Below are 15892 nucleotides of genomic sequence, written 5' to 3'. Positions count from 1 at the left end.
AGTGGGGCAAGCTGCAGGCAGTGAAGTCCCTTGACTCAAAGTAAAGACTTGGGTGAGCACTGGGGGTATGGCGGCGGTGGAGAGGTTGGGCAGGCCCCTACAGGCTAGGTGGGGGAGCAGCAGAAGTGGAGGAAGCCAGGAGCTAGGGAGATGTTGTCTATTTTTGTTTTCTGAAAAGGGGCACACAGGGACCTGCAGGCAGTCAGGCAGCAGCTGAGGTGGGTCATGCGCTGACATCTTTCTCATCACCCGGCTTGGAGGCTTCCAGCAAAAGGTCCCTGGGACTCGTCTCCTCCTCCTCCTTGGCCTCGTTGGACTTGGAGTTGGGGACCCAGAGACTGGAGTTGATGCAATGATGCATGTGGTACTTCATGTCGGTGGGATCCATCTTGCTGACAGCATCTTGCAGAATCTGCACATCATTCACCTCAAAGCATTTCTGGAGTTCCTCAGGGAGGGACTCGTATACCTCAATGGGGTCCAGGCTGCTCGACCAAGCTGCTGCTTGCACTCCTCTTCCTCGTACTCCTTCATGACCTTCTTGATGTGCAGCTTGGCCTGGCCCCGCACGCAGTCTTTGAAGGCCTCCAGCTCGTCATTGAAGCCCCCCATGTACTGACGGTTGGCAGTCTTGAGTCTTGATCTTGGTGAAGAACTGCCAGAAGCAGGCACGAGGGTCCACCTTCAGGCTCTTGGCCAGTTCCAGGATGAACTGCATGACAATGGTCTGGTGGGCCACCTGCTCCATCAGTGCACATTTCTCCTCCGCCTTTAGGTCAAAGCACCAAATAACCAGGTAGTTGGCGGTCTCCTCGCACACCAGGTGGACGTTGTCCAACGGGTACTTCTGGCTGTCATCCCAGCAGCGGAGCATGCTGAAGTGCTTGATCTGTTTCTCATACTTTTCCATGAAGATTTTGTGTTTCTGCTCCCTCACCTCCTCCAACTCCACCTCCGCCTGCTCAGGCTTGGTATTGACCATGCTCTTGCTGAAGCCGTCCTTGCTGAGCGTGTCCATGTTCCAGGGCATGCTCTTCTCTTTCTTGCGCATCTCCTCTAGCTTCTGCTCCCAGCTTCACTCCTCCTTGCGCAGCTGCTGTGCCTTAGCCTGTAACCGTTACAGCTGCCCTCACCCTTGGCCACCTCCAGCCCCTTCAGCTTCCACTGGCACTCGGACACCTGTCTTCTCATTTTGCTTAACTTACTGTGTTTGGGGTCTCCTTTTTGCCGGCTGCAGGTTCGTAGTTCCCATTGTTTTTGGTGTCTGCCCCCCAGTGGGTAAGGTTGGTTCAATGGGTTGTGTAGGCTTCCTGGTGGAGGGGACTGGTGCCTGTGTTCTGGTGGATGAGGCTGGATCTTGTCTTTCTGGTGGGCAGGACCATGTCCGGTGGTGTATTTTGGGATGTCTGTGACCTTATGATTTTAGGCAGCCACTCTGCTAATGGGTGAGAATGTGTTCCTGTCTTGCTGGTTGTTTGGCATGGGGTGTCCAGCATGGGAGCTTGCTGGTCATTGAGTGGAGCTGGGTCTTAGCATTGAGACGGAGATCTCTGGGAGACCTCTCGCCAATTGAAATTACATAGGGCCAAGTTGGCTCTGGTGGCTTAATGTCCTGAATTTGGCTCTCCCACCTCAGAAGTTCAGGCCTGACACCCGGCCGGAGCACCAAGACCCTGTCAGCCACGTGGCCATGGACGTAGGGAGTTTCTTGCATTTTGGGAAGTCTGAGGTCTTCTACCAGTGTTAAGTCGGTGTTCTGTAGGAGTTGTTCCACATGTAGATGTATCTTTGATGTATTTTTGGGGAGAAAGGTGATCTCCATGTCTCACTCCTCTGTCAACTTTTTTTTTTTTTTTTTTTTTGTGGTACGCGGGCCTCTCACTGTTGTGGCCTCTCCCATTGCGGAGCACAGGCTCCAAACGCGCAGGCTCAGTGGCCTTGGCTCACGGGCTTAGCCACTTTGCGGCACGTGGGATCCTCCCGGACCAGGGCACGAACCCGTGTCCCCTGCATCAGCAGGCGGACTCTCAACCACTGTGCCACCAGGGAAGCCCTCCTCTGTCTCTTGAAGGTCCTTCCCTGTCACCCTCAAACTCCACAGTCAGTGAAGCAATGAGCAATGAAGGGCTCAGTGTGGGTACTGTCAATACTGAATATTATTATCATAAGTCCTAAACTTTTCATACCTTTTGTAGACACTATACATTTGGAAAACATGGTCATAAATGAAGAGCAGAGAATTCATGGAAGGTTCCTACAGAAAACAGGCACTGAGGATGTGAGGACGATCTGACCACAGCAGCTGTCTCTCCTTTAATGGCCAGGGGTGATTTGGTTGATCTGAATATATATATATACATATATATTAGATAGCATGTAAGTTTTTTTGTTTATTTTACCAGAGAAAGCAGTTTTAAAATGAAACCAAGAAACTGGTAAAAAAGATAATCAAAGGTGGCTCCTCTTTTATGTGCTTACTCTCCATGGCCTGCTTGTCCGTCCATCTATGACCCCCGGCATGAGAATGCAAACAGACATTCCATTGAAGGGATTTCAAGGAAGGGAAGAAGTAACACACAGAATGTTATTATGTTTGTAGGGTGAGTGGGAGAGTTTCTGCTGTTAAAGAATTCTGCCTCTGGGGCTTCCCTGGTGACGCAGTGGTTGAGAGCCTGCCTGCCGATGCAGGGGACACGGGTTTGTGCCCCGGTCTGGGAAGATCCCACATGCCGCGGAGCGGCTGGGCCTATGAGGCATGACCGCTGACCCTGCGCGTCCGGAGCCTGTGCTCCGCAACGGGAAAGGCCACAACAGTGAGAGGTCCGTGTACCGCAAAAAAAAAAAAAAAATAGAATTCTGCCCTTGGCCCTAGGCACACTGCCTGTTTAGGTGCAGGTGGGAGCTTGCACTCTCACTCTCATAGTTTCTGCCTCGCAAGGCTTCCTCTCCTCATTCCCTGACCTCCTTTCTCCTTGTTGCTCTCTCTTGTCTGCCACGAGGATTATAGGCATGGTCACCCAGTACCACCTGGAGCCATCAGTCAGGCAATAGATTTTCCCAGAGTCAGATGATACAAAACTTACATAAAATCACATGTACCTACTTTGCTTTTCTATACGGAAAGCTTTTCCATTCATTAAAAATAAATTGTGGGAATGTAAATTGATACAATCACTATGGAGAACAGTATGGAGGTTCCTTAAAAAACTAAAAATAGAACTACCCAGCAATCCCACTACTGGGCATATACCCTGAGAAAACCATAATTCAAAAAAAGTCATGTACCACAATGTTCATTGCAGCACTATTTACAATAGACAGGACATGGAAGCAACCTAAGTGTCCATCGACAGATGAATGGATAAAGAAGATGTGGCACATATATACAATGGAATATTACTCAGCCATAAAAAACAAACAAAATAGTTATTTAGTGAGGTGGATGGACCTAGAGTCTGTCATACAAAGTGAAGTAAGTCAGAAAGAGAAAAACAAATACCGCATGCTAACACATATATATGGAATATTAGAAAAATGGTATTGGTGAACCTAGTGGCAGGGCAGGAATAAAGACGTAGACATAGAGAGTGGACTTGAGAACACGGGGAAGGGGGAAGGGTAAGCTGGGACGAAGTGAGAGAGTGCCATTGACATACATACACTACCAAATGTAAAATGGCTAGTGGAAAGCGGCCGCATAGCACAGGTAGATCAGCTCGGTGCTTTGTGACCACCTAGAGGGGTGGGATAGGGAGGGTGGGAGGGAGGGAGATGCAAGAGGGAAGAGATATGGGGACATATGTATAACTGATTCACTTTGTTATAAAGCAGAAACTAACACACCATTATTGTAAAGCAATTGTACTCCAATAAAGGTGTTATACTCCAATAAAGGTGTTAAAAAAAAAAAAGAAAATATATGGATCGTTCCCTCAGGACCTCAACTGGTAAACACTGTCTGCACATTTACATCACATTCTCATTTTACAGTAGATAATAAAAATAAAGTTAGCTGTTTCCAGCCCTGCTCTGATCCTCTGTGAGAAGTAGAAACTGTCAGAGATGAAACAGTAACACATATGCAACCCTGACATCTTTCAGTCCCTTATAGGAAATTCTGAGGTATGGAAAGAAAACAACTGAAAAATCAATGGTCTAGTTCATATTTTAAATAACGAAGAAGGCTGAAGTAGACTCTTCCATATCATCACCCTATCGTATATAAACTACCCAGGCGTGTCCCCACACAAATCTCTGGCTAAATCTGCAAGGGGCAGTACCGTCTCCTCGAAGACTCCCACCCTTCGTTCCAGAAAGCCTAGATTTATACCAGAGGGAAAAATTTAATTAAAGGATTAAAATAAAAGTCATTAATGCCTGCTGAATTAAATGTGGACACCAGGTGCTATTGAAAGAAGAGCCTTCTCTGTTATCTTTGCAGGATGCATTGTTAAGAGACATCTAGAGATGCTCGCAAATAAGGCATTGACCTCTTTGGGATGCAGCAGCATTCAGGTTAGTGACATGGATGAAGTGACCAAAAGATGTGAGGTCTGTGGTGTATTTCAATAGGAAGAAGGGAAAATATATCAGAAAACAAACCCATAAAGAGGCACTTAACACAGTCCCCAAGATATATGATCTGTTAACAGAAGAACAGACCTTTAAAAACTGTTCTAGAGATGGTTTGGAGTATTCTCAGCTGCGTTTTGGCAAATTATGTGTACAAAATTGCATAGGAAGTCATTTAAAAAAATCATTCTTGGGTTCCACCCTCAGATACTGTGATGTAATTGGAATGGGGTATAGCCTGGACATTAGGATTTTTTAAAAGTTTCCCAAATGATTCTAATGTGCACTAAGGTTCAAGCACCAGTGGAAATCATTATATTAGACCATACAGGGTTTTGTTTCTATTCAACCAACATAGCATTTACCAACCCATTCTATAATTATATTTTCATTAAAAGCAAAAATTACAATCACTTATCAATTAAATATAGTGGAATGGGAACTTGCAGTGTAGAAGACCTGGGCCCGCAGCTCTGCCAGTGTATTTACACAGGCTTAAATCTCCCAGATTTGTCTGGATCTGGGCTTCATCAGCTATAATATGAAAAGAAGATTCACGACCAACAGATTTGTTCTCCTAGCACTGTGAAGTATTGTCTCATTTAAACTACACTCAGTTTTGTGGCTGTTTACTGTTTATTACAGATGAGAAGACAGACTCAGAATATTCCAGCTCATATAACTACTAAGTGTGAAAATGAGGGCTTGAAACCTGGCTTTGCTGCCCCCAGGTGGGACAGTCAGATTCATCCCACCAACATCTTGATGCTCTCAAGAGGCCCCAAGAGCCTTAAAATTCTGTAAAACTATCAGCTACAAATATGATCAACACTACCAGTTGCTCAAGGAATGTATCATACTGGGGTAAAGGATAGAAAGCAGTGGCACATTTTATTGTTTTTCAAGAAGGATAAGTGTTAAACACTACCAAGTGTTAAACACTACCAAAAAAATTCTTCTTAACGGGATTGAACCTCTCCTTATACCCAAGGGCTTAAAAAATACATGAGACCCAATTGCACAATGTGACTCAGCAAGAAAAGCCACCAAACAAATTAATAACAAAATCCATGTCAAAAGAAATAAGAAGAGATAACAATCCTGAAAGATGCCTAAGATAAAAAGCTAGTGAGATCCACTAATGTGCAAAACTTATCTTCAATGAAAATTTCGTAATTTTATATTTTCTGAAATACTGATATAAAACTAATTAATATAAGAGAAAAAATTTTCTTAGAGAAATTTAATTAATATAAGAGAACCTAATTAATTATAATTAATTAATTATATTTAATTAATATAAGAGAAAAATATATTAGAAAGATGACTAGAAAATAGAAGACCATGGGAATTATCTGAGCATCATAATAAACAGTTATAATATTTTCATTATACATATTGGATAGATCATTTTTCTCAAAGGAAACACAAACCAAAATATTTGGTCTAAGATCTGAGTATAAAAGGTTTTTAACAAAGCAAAGTAAAAAATAGATATACTTTTCATGCTGAATCTCATTTTAAGTAACTACCAACATCATTAAACACTTCTGCCTAATAATAAATAGTCAATTCCTTGTGAATCTTGTAGGGAACTGGTGAAACTTATAGGAGGATACAGAAAAATAAAGGGTACACTGGGAAATAATCATCAGGTAAATGCATTATTTCCCTTAGGTCTAATCTGTCTCACAGAAACTGCTCAGACCTCTTCATGGCAATTCATTATTCATTCATTCACCTGACAAAAATTTATGGAGTGCCTATAAAGCAATTCTGTTAAGTAAGCACTGAGGTTACAAGTGCAAACAATGACACTCATGCACCTCTCAGTCTGGTAGGGAGGAGGAACATTAATCACCCAAAAGAGTGAGCACATAATTATACACTGATGTAACTGCAGCGAAAGTCAGTAAGACAGTCCTAGGACAGCATATAACAAATCATCCTCAGGTAATCTCTTGGGTCAAAGAAAGATAACTAAAGAGTAATGAGATCTCTTTGAAGAGAAACTCAGGTCTAAATATACAATCCAGGAGGGAAAATATCCTGGCAGAGGTAAGCAGCCAATGCAAAGGCCCTGAGGCAGGAGGAAACCTGGTGTGTTCCAGAGCAGGGAGCCAGGAAGAGATTAGGCAGAGGCCAGATCAGATGGGAACTTTGATCAGGCATTGGGACCTTTTTTTTTTTTTTTTAATGTTAAGCCTTCTTTTAATTAATTTATTTTTATTTTTGGCTCTGTTGGGTCTTCGTTTCTGTGCAAGGGCTTTCTCTAGTTGTGGCAAGCGGGGGCCACTCTTCATCACGGTGCATGGGCCTCTCACTGTCGTGGCCTCTCTTGTTGTGGAGCACAGGCTCCAGACGCGCAGGCTCAGTAGTTGTGGCTCACGGGCCTAGTTGCTCTGCGGTACATTGGATCTTCCCAGACCAGGACTCAAACCCATGTCCCCTGCATTAGCAGGCAGATTCTCAATCACTGCGCCACCAGGGAAGCCCAGGCATTGGGACTTTTAAGAGCTTCCTGGGTTATTCTAATGCACAGCACATTTCTAGAACCAGTGAGAGCCATACCATATTAGACCATACTTTTTTTCTTTTCAACCAAGTTAGCATGTATCAACTTAATCTACAACTTTATTTTCATAAACAAAAATCCCACAAATCACATGTTAATTATGTGTAATGGAATATATGGTCATTGGAACTTGGAGTCTAAAATCCTGGGCCCCAAGATGGTGGTAGGAGCAGAACAGTACAAGATCTGTGGTTTGTGAAGATTGCTGGCTTCAGTGTGGAGGATGACTGGGAGGGTCAGAGATGTGGAGCCCAGCTAGGAAGCGACAGTGTCAGTCTAAGGAAAGAGATGACGATATGGGCATCGTTGCATCTTGCCTTTCTTATCTGTAAAACACAGGGAGTGGGACAGAACAATCCCTAAGGACCCTTTCAGCTTAAGAGCAGACACAAAAGGAGATGCTGTGATTGGAGAAGGCTATCTTATAGTCCAGGACACATCCCCAAAACAGGAAATGACAGCTTGGGGTGCTCGGAAGGTAGACTTCCTCTCTATCGTTCCCACCAGCATTAAATATGCTAAAACTAATTTTTTTAATGCCTTGACCCTATATCTTCCTCTATCTACTGACACTTTTTCTCAGCTCCCCATGACAGCAAACTGTATGAAATAGAGCCTCCACCATAATTACAAGCTGATGGACACCATATTAACTGGAGTTTGTGGAAAGAGTATATTTGGCTAGAAAAGAAAACATCCTTGGTTTAAAGCCTTAGTAAAGACAAAAATAAAAGTCTTAAGACTATTTTGGATTATAAATTTTGCCATTATCCAAAATTATATACATAGACATTTTATTCACAATAAATTCCTTATTTAACTCTGTTCTCCCTTCTTTATGCAACATCCACAATAGGGCTTTGCAGATAAGGTTCCGCGGCATGTGGGATCTTCCTGGACCGGGGCACGAACCCGTGTCTCCTGCATCGGCAGGTGGACTCTCAATCGCTGCGCCACCAGGGAAGCCTGGTTTTGATTTTTTGAGGGATGTTATTACTCTGTGGACTGATCAGCAGCTGATCAATGTATATTTACTGCCACAAGACATGACTTGGGACATGGCTCTGATTCACTATTGAACACCTACTATGCGCAGACACTATTCTAGGCTCTGGGAAGTAAAGGCAGATTAAGTCTGACTTCACTGAGCTTGCATTCTAATGAGGAAGAAAGACAACGATAAATAAATACAGAATTACATCAAATAACATCAGATAGAAATAAGAGTCGGGGGGGTAAAAAAGTAAAATCTTATATGGTTTTAGGGTTAACACTGCTCCATTATGTATAACATTCACTTTAAAAGGCATTTCAGAGGCTGGAGAGATCAGTCAGGTCTGTGATAGCAGGAGAATTCCTCTAAGGAAAAGGCATGAAAGGACGGGATGCAAAAATAAAAAAGGTGAGGAAGGTCAAGAGATAGTGACCATCAGGGAGAACTGCTTTAAATGGGCTGGTCAGGGAGTTTCCTGGTGGTCCAGCGGTAAAGAATCCGCCTTCCAATGCAGAGCACATGGGTTTGATCCCTGGTCTGGGAACTGGGATCCCACATGCTGCGGAGCAACTAAGCCTGTGCGCCACAACTACTGAGCTTGCACACCACAACCAAGAGAGCCCACGTGCTGCAAACTACAGAGCCCACATGCTCTGGAGCCCATGCGCCACAACAAAGAGCCCCTGCCACAATGAAAGACCCCACACGCCTCAACAGAGCCCCCGCATGCCACAGATAAGACCCAAGGCAGACCCCCTAAAAAAGAAAATAAATAAATAGTTGGTGTGGTCAGTTCATCAAAGACCTGAGTGGGGTGAGGGGGCAGATCATGTGAGAATCTGGGGATAAGAATTCAAGTCTCCGGCAACAGCAGGTACAAAGGCCCTGGTGGGTGCACCTTTGCACCTTCAAGAAATATCTTTGTGTTTACAGAGAATATTGACGGGGCCCGCAGGGATGGAGAATTTGAAAGGTTAGAGCGGCTATTAGAGATCAGACTAGTAAGGATATGCTTATAGCAAAATTTTCAATTTTATTTTAGAGGATTGAAAGGAAGATGAAACTTTTCATTTCTTTAGAATCACAGTGGCTGCAGTTTGCAAAACAGGTTTTAGAGGCAACAAGGAGACTAATTAAGAGGCTATTAACAGTCTCCAGGCAAGAGACGATGGTGGTCCAGATGCTACTCATGGCAACATATATAACATTTTGTGCAGGATATATTGTAAAAGTAGAGTCAAAGTACTATCTGGATGTTGAGTGTGAGAGAAATAGAGGATTCAAGAAAGACTTCAATATTTATGAAATGAAAGCCTTATCAGGGACAGAGATAGAGATTCTGAGATAGGTACATGGGTATAGAGTGACATATGTTATATGTCAACTTGGCTAGACCAAATAACCCAGATTTTGTCAAACATCAGTCTAAATGTCACTGTTAAGGTATTTTTCAGATGAGGTTAAATTTAAATCAGTAGGTTTTGAATAAAGCAGATGATAGATAGATAGATGATAGATAGACAGGTGATAGATGTAGAGTAAAAGAGAAAAAAAAATGAAAATACTGAAAAGATCTGGAGATTGTGACAGAGATAAACCAGGAGAATAGTATGCTTCACATGAAGAGAGTGTTTCAAGAATAAAGGATATAAACACTGTGAAGCTCTCTAGAGAGGTGAAGACTGTAGACTAACTGCTGGGTCTACCAGTGTGAAGGTCATCAGTTATCTTAACAAGAGCAGTTCACTGGAGTGGTACAGAATATGTGTTTTTGTCCCAAGTATTACTCTCATCTTTGCTTTGGTTGCAATTCCAAAACTCTATAGAGAATTGTAATGTTTAGTATGATATATTCTAAACTATATATTTTAATGTTTATTTAGGAGGCAAAGCCTTCAAATAATATTTAAATTCCACAAGACAAGCCTTGATCACAGCCAGTAACCAGTTTCAAGTTGCCAGAATTCTGTAATAATTCTTCTCACAAGATGCTAAAAATTTACAAAGCACAGTCAAATTTTATTTTCCTATTGTCTCCTAATTTATTACCAAAAAGTATTATCTCAACCAAGAGAATGAGAAGAGAAATAAATATTTAAACTACAAGATAATTTTTCAGAAAGACTTGTCAGAATGACATTTTAAAAGTGTGTGAAGCAATTCAATTAAGGTTTTTGGACTTGTCAGAATGACAAATTTTAAAAATGTGTGAAGCAATTCAATTAAGGTTTTTGCCTATTTCAAGAAAACACACTAGAAACCAAGCTATACGATTTATATGATTATATGACATATGAAAAATATCTTTATCTTTATGGTTACTTATATTTTTTTTAAAAGACTCTATAGGTGATTATCACAAACCTAGAATATTACCAGTTACTTGTATACTTTTAGCATAATTTTTGTACTATATTTTTTAATATAGTTAAATAATGCATAACAATTTCAGCATCCTTTCAAAATTTTTTCTGTTTTTATTAGAATGATGCATGAAATAAAATGACCATGTTGTCAAACCACAAGAATACTTTTTTTTCAGAAAAAAACAGTCAAAAATCAATATCCTTTTTCTTAAGGGTAAATGGAATATTAGAAAATCTTTATTCTGTGTTTTTTTTTAATTTATAGTTGAAGATATGCAAAAAAACATAATAAAGCATAGTGCAAATATATAGTCTTTTAAAATACAATAATGACACCAAAAGCAAACTTCATGAAAAAAATAATTAATAAGCTAGACTTTATTAAAATGTAAAACTGTTGCTCTGCAAGAGACTTAGAAGACAAGTTACAGGCTGGGCAAAAATATTTGCAAAATAAACATCTGTAAAAGAACTTATCCAAACTATACAAAGAACTCTTAAAACTCAACAATAAGAAAACAAAAATTTCAATTAAAAATGGATAAAAGACCTTAATAGACACCTCACCAAAGAAGATATACAGATAACAAATAAGCATATGAAATGATGCTCCACATAATATGTTATCAGGGAAATGCAAATAATTATCATCAATATATACTGATATGCATGCCTTTGGTTCTTATATCCACTTTTTTCATCACAAAAGTTATATATGTGCAACTACACAGAGGCAACTTTAATTTTTTAAATTGACATATAATATTGTATTAGTTTTAGATGTACAACAAAATGATTTAATTTACATATATTTTGTGAAATGTTTTCCATAGTAATTTTACCTAACATCCATCAACACTCATAGTTACAAATTTTTTCCCTGTGATGAAAACTTTTAAGATCTATCTCCTAGCAACTTTAAAATACTCAGTACAGTGTTATGAACTATAGTCACCATGCTGTACATTACATCTCTAAGACTTATTTTTCTTATAACTGGAAGTTCGTACCATTTGACCACTTTCACCCACCTACCCAACCCCAATCCCCACCTCCAGCAACAACTAATCATCTGTTCTTTTTTGATTAGTTTGGTTTGGTTTTTGCATTGTTTTTTAGTTTAGATTTCACATATAAGCAAAATCATACAGTACTTGTCTTTCTCATTTGACTTATTTCACTTAGCATAATGCCCGCAAGGTCCATCCATGTTATCATAAATGGCAAGATTTCCTCCTTTTTTTGCTGCAAATAATATTCAATTGTACATATTTTACATATTTTATTCATCCATTCATCCTTCATTGGACACAAGTTATTTCCATGACTTGGCTTTTTAAATAATGCTGCAATGAACATGGGTATGCAGACATTTTTTCAAGATAGTGATTTTACTTCCTTCAGATAAATATCCAGCAGTGGAATGGCTGGATCATATAGTAGTTCTATTTTTAATTTTTTGAGGAGCCTCCATGCTGTTTTCCATAGTGGCTGCACCAATTTACATTCCCACCAATAGTTCACAATGGTTACCTTTTCTCCACATCCTCACCAACACTTTTTACCTGTTGTCTTTTCTTGATACCCATTCTAACAGGTGAGAGGTGACACCTTATTATGGTTTTGATTTTCATTTCCCTGATCATTAGTGATGTTAAATACATTTTCATGCACCTGTTGGCCATTTGTATGTCTTCTTTGGAAAAATGTCTATTCAGATGCTCTGCCCATTTTTTAATCAGCCTGTTTTGTTTTGTTTTGTTTTGTTTATACTACTGAATTGTGTGAGTTCTTTATATATTTTGGATATTAACCCCTTATCAAACATATGAGTTGCAAATATTTTCTCCCATTTGGTAGGTGACATTTTCATTTTGTTGATGGTTTTCTTTGCTATACAAAAGCTTTTAAGTTTAGCTAGGTCCCACTTGTTTATTTTTGGTTTTATTTCCATTACTCTAGGAGATGGATCCAAAAAGATATTGCTGAAATTTATGTCAAAGAGTGTTCCGCCTATGTTGTCCTCTAGGAGTTTTATAGTTTCCAGTCTTATATTTAGGTCTTTAATCCATTTTTAGTTTATTTTTGTGTATGGTGTTAGAGAATGTTCTAATTTCATTCTTTTACATGTAACTGTGCAGTTTTCCCAGCACTTATTGAAGAGGCTGTCTTTTCTATTGTATATTCTTGCCTCCTTTGCCATAGATTAATTGACCATGGGTGCATGGGTTTATCTCTGGGCTCTCTATCCTGTTCCACTGATCTATATGTATGTTTTTGTGTTAGTACCATACTGTTTTGATTACTATAGCTTTGTAATATCATCTGAAGTCAGGAAGCCTGATTCCTCCAGCTCTGTTCATCTTTGTCAAGAATGTTTTGGCTATTCTTTTGTGTTTCAATACAAACTTTAAAAGTTTTTGTTCTGGTTCTGTGAAAAATGCCATTAGTAATTTGATTAGGATTGCATTAAATCTGTAAATTGCCTTGGGTAGTATAGTCATTTTGGCAATATTGATTTTTCCAATCCAAGAACACTTCTATCTGTTTGTGTCATCTTTGATTTCTTTCATCAGTGTCTTACAGTTTTCAGAGTACAGGTTTTTTGCCTCCTTAAGTAGTTTATTCCTAGTTATTTTATTATTTTTGTTATGATGGTAAATGAGATTGTTTCCTTAATTTCTCTTTTTGATACTTCATTGTTAGTGTATAGGAATGCAACAGATTTCTCAGTATTAATTTTGTATTCTGCAAATTTACTGAATTCGTTGATGAGTTCTAGTAGTTTTCTGGTAGCATCTTTCAGATTTTCTATGTATCATTTTTGTCATCTAAATAGTGACAGCATTACTTCTTCTTTTTCACTTTAGATTCCTTTTATTTCTTTTTCTTCTCTGATTGCTATGGCAAGGACTTCCAAACCTATGTTGAATAAAAGTGGCGAGAAGGACATCCTTCTCTTGTTTCTGATCTTAGAGGAAATGCTTTCACCTTTGAATATGATGTTAGCTGTGGGTTTGTCATATATGGCCTTTATTATGTTGAGATAAGTTCCCTATATGTCCACTTTCTGGAGTGTTTTTATCATAAATGGATGTTGAATTTTATCAAAAGCTTTTCCTGCATCTATTGAGATGATCATATGGGTTTTACTCCTCAACTTGTTAATATGGTGTACCACATTGATTGATTTGTGGATACTAAAAAATCCTTGCATCCCAGGGATAAATCCCACTTAAGCATGGTGTATGGTCATTTTAATGTATCACTGGATTTGATTTGTGACTGTTTTGCTGAGGATTTTTGTGTCTATGTTCATTAGTGATATTTGGCTGTAATTTTCTATTTTGTGGATCTTTGTCTGGTTTTGGTATCAAGGTGATGGTGGCCTAATAGAACCAGTTTGAAAGTGCTCCTTTCTCTGCAATTTTTTCTTCTCTGTTTGGTAGATTTTTCCTGTGAAGCCATCTGGTCCTGCACTTTTGTTTCTTGGGAGTTTTTAAATCACAGATTCAATTTCAGTACTGGTAATTGGTCTATTCAAATTTTCTATTACTTCCTGATTCAGTCTTGGAAGACTGTACCTTTCTAAGAATTTGTTTGTTTCTTCTAGATTGTCCATTTTATTGGCATATAGTTGCTTGTAGCAATCTCTTATGGTCCCTTGTATTTCTGTGGTATTCTTTGTAACTTCTTTTTCATTTCTAATTTTATTGATTTGGGACCTATCTCTTTTTTCTTGTTGAGTCTGGCTAAAAGTTTATCAATTTTGTTTATCTTTTCAAAGAATCAGCTTTTAGTTTCATTGATCTTTTCTGTTGTTTTCTTAGTCTCTATTTCATTTATTTCTGCTCTCATTTTTATGATATCTTTCCTTTTACTAACTTTGGATTCTGTTTGTTCTTCTTTCTCTAGTTGCTTTAGGTGTAATGTTACATTGTTTATTTGAGACTTTTCCTCTTTTCTGATGTAAGCTTGTATTGCTATAAACTTTCTTCTTAGAATTGCTTTTGCTGCATCCCATAGGTTTTGGATCATTGTGTTTTCATTTTCATTTGTCTCTAGGTATTTTTTAATTTCCTCTTTGATTTCTTCAGTGATCCATTTGTTGTTTAGTAGCATATTGTTTAGTATCCTAGTGTTTGTGTTTTTTTGCAGTCTTTTTTTCTTGTAGTTGATTTTTAGCATTGTGGTCTGAAAAGATGCTTGATAGGATTGCAGTTTTTGTTTTTTGGTTTTTTTTTTTTAGTTTGCCAAGGCTTGCTTTGTGGCCCAGAATGTGATCTATCCTGGAGAATGTTCCATGTGCACTTGATGCATTCAGCTGCTTTCAGATGGAATACTCTATAAATATTGATTAAGTCCACTGGGTTTAATGTGTCATTTAAAACCTGTGTTTCATTATTGATTTTCTGTCTGGATGATCTGTTCATTGATGTAAGTGGGGTATTAAAGTCCCCCATTATTATTGTGCTACTGTCAGTTTCTCCTTTTATGTCTTTTAACATTTGCCTTATATTTTGCAGTGCTCCTATGCTGGGTACATATATATTTACAATTGTTCTATCTTCTTCTTGGATTCATCCTTTGTGCCACTCCTTCTGGCCTGCAAAGTTTCTGCTAAAATGTCAGCTGATAAGCTTAGGGGGATTCCCATGTATGTTATTTGTTGCTTTTCCCTTGTTGCTTTTAATATTTTCTCTTTATCTTTAATTGTTGTCAGTTTGATTACTATGTGTCTCAGTGTGCTCCTCCTGGGGTTAATCCTGTGTGGGACTCTCTGTGCTTCCTGGACTTGGTTGACTGTTTCCTTTCCCATGTTAGGAAAGTTTTCAGCTATTGTTACTCAGCTAATGTTATCTCTTCAAGTATTTTCTCAGGCCCTTTGTCTCTCTCTTCTCTTCCAGGAACCCTATAATGTGAATGTTGGTGTGTTTGAGGTTGTCCCGGAGGTCTCTAAACTGCCCTCATTTCTTTTCATTCTTTTTTCTTTATTCTCTTCTGTGACAGTGATTTCCACCATTCTCTTCCAGCTGACTTTTCTGTTCTTCTGCCTCATTTATTCTATTATTGATTCTTCCTAGTATATTTTTTCATTTCAGTTACTGTATTCTTTAACTCTGGTTTCTTTATATTTTCTAACTCTTTGTTAAAAACTTCTTGTAACGGGCTTCTCTGGTGGCGCAGTGGTTGAGAGTCCACCTGCCGATGCAGGGGACACGGGTTCGTGCCCCGGTCCGGGAAGATCCCATATGCCTTGGAGAGGCTGGGCCCGTGAGCTGTGGCCACTGAGCCGTCGCGTCCGGAGCCTGTGGTCTGCAACGGGAGAGGCCACAACAGTGAGAGGCCCGCGTACCACCAAAAAAAAAAAAAAAAAAAAAAAAA

At 39.4% G+C, this 15892-nt stretch overlaps 1 pseudogene; it reads right to left on the bottom strand.

Moving 5' to 3' along the window:
• Positions 1-223: 223 nt before the first annotated feature.
• LOC112390722 (hsp90 co-chaperone Cdc37 pseudogene) lies at positions 224-1853 on the bottom strand (annotated as a pseudogene).
• Positions 1854-15892: the final 14039 nt, after the last annotated feature.

The sequence above is a fragment of the Neophocaena asiaeorientalis genome, unplaced genomic scaffold, assembly GCF_003031525.2.
Source record: "Neophocaena asiaeorientalis asiaeorientalis breed wild unplaced genomic scaffold, Neophocaena_asiaeorientalis_V1.1 scaffold938, whole genome shotgun sequence".
Lineage (NCBI taxonomy): Eukaryota > Metazoa > Chordata > Mammalia > Artiodactyla > Phocoenidae > Neophocaena > Neophocaena asiaeorientalis.
The sequence above is the reverse complement of the archived record's forward strand: the minus strand, read 5'-3'. Positions and strand labels throughout refer to the sequence as shown.